The sequence below is a fragment of the Dendronephthya gigantea genome, unplaced genomic scaffold, assembly GCF_004324835.1.
Source record: "Dendronephthya gigantea isolate DGI-Jeju-01 unplaced genomic scaffold, DenGig_1.0 000236F, whole genome shotgun sequence".
Classification (NCBI taxonomy): domain Eukaryota; kingdom Metazoa; phylum Cnidaria; class Anthozoa; order Malacalcyonacea; family Nephtheidae; genus Dendronephthya; species Dendronephthya gigantea.
Window position 1 is genome coordinate 113,657 of NW_021163246.1, and position 1,445 is coordinate 115,101.

The window sequence follows — 1,445 nt, forward strand, 5'->3', positions numbered from 1 at the left end:
AGTCTACAACACAAAGTATTCCCAAGCGGTCACCCATCCAAGTACTAACTTGCCTGACTTCGGTTAACTTCGGTGATCAGACGAGAACCGGTGCTTTCCAAGTGGTGTAGACATAGACTTCTTGTTTAAGGAAACGAGAACTTTTGATCTATGAATATTTTGGGGAAAATTTTAACAAACAAAATCCTCTAAGGAAAATTAATGGGAACATTGGAATAATTTTCTTTGAATAAATCAGAAGGGGTCTACTACACAAAGTATTCCCAAGTGGTCAACCATCCAAGTACTAATTTCACCTGAATTTTTTTAACTTCGGTGATCAAGTGAGGACCGGCGCTTTCCAAGTGGAATGGACCAAGACTTCTTGTTTGAGAAAAGAGGAACTTTTGATCTATGAATATTTTGGGGGAAAGTTAAACAAAAATATTCCTCTTGGGCAAATTAATGAGAACATTGGATTAATTTTCTATGAATAAATCAAAATGTCTATGACACAAAGTATTCCCAAGAGGTCACCCATCCAAGTACTAACTTCAGCTGAATTGTTTTAAATTCGATAATCAGATGAGAACAGGTGCTTTCCAAGTGGTATGGACTTAGACATCTTGTTTCAGAAAACAAGAACTTTTGATCTATGAATATTTTGGGGGAAAGTTAAAAAAAAATTCCTTTTGGGCAAATTAATGAGAACATTGGAATAATTTTCTATGAATAAATCAAAAGGGATTTATGAAACGAAGTATTCCCAAGTGGTCACGCATCCAAGTACTAACTTCACCTGAATTGTTTTAACTTTGGTGATCAGACGAGAACCAGTGCTTTCAAGCTGGTATGGACCTAGACTTCTTGTTTGAGAAAACAAGAAGTTTTGATCTATGAATATTTTTGGGGAAAGTTAAACAAAAATATTCCTCATGGGCAAATTAATGAGAACATTGGAATAATTTTCTACAAATAAATCAAAAGGGGTTTACGACACGAAGTATTCCCAAGTGGTCACCCATCCAAGCAATAACTTCACCTTAATTGTTTTAACTTCGGTGATCAGGTGAGGACCGGTGCTTTCCAAAAACAAGTCTGACAAGCCATTGAATCCACCATTACCGGAAACTTACCCTTCATTATTAATTTCACGACACTTCCCTGCATTTACTTCCTTAACTTTCAAACTTAAAGTTCCAAACCAAATGACTCAGAAAACCACAGGGCAGTTTTTGCATGAGATAAATATGTTTTCAGTTTTCTTGATTTATTTTTGACCTCACTGGCATTTTTTCCTTTGTTTTTAAAAACCAGGATGTTATTAAACTTTAAATTGTGGTGAGCTTGTGTTATGAGTATGTAGATAACTAGTCTATTGACAAAATCTTTAAAACACATGTGTATCATCGATTGACCAACTCACCTTTTTGCCAATGGAAGCATGTGTTGTACAATGTGACATT

At 35.3% G+C, this 1,445-nt stretch overlaps 1 pseudogene; it reads right to left on the reverse strand.

The window, feature by feature from the left end:
- LOC114540500 lies at positions 1-118 on the reverse strand (annotated as a pseudogene).
- Between the last annotated feature and the right edge of the window lie 1,327 nt (positions 119-1,445).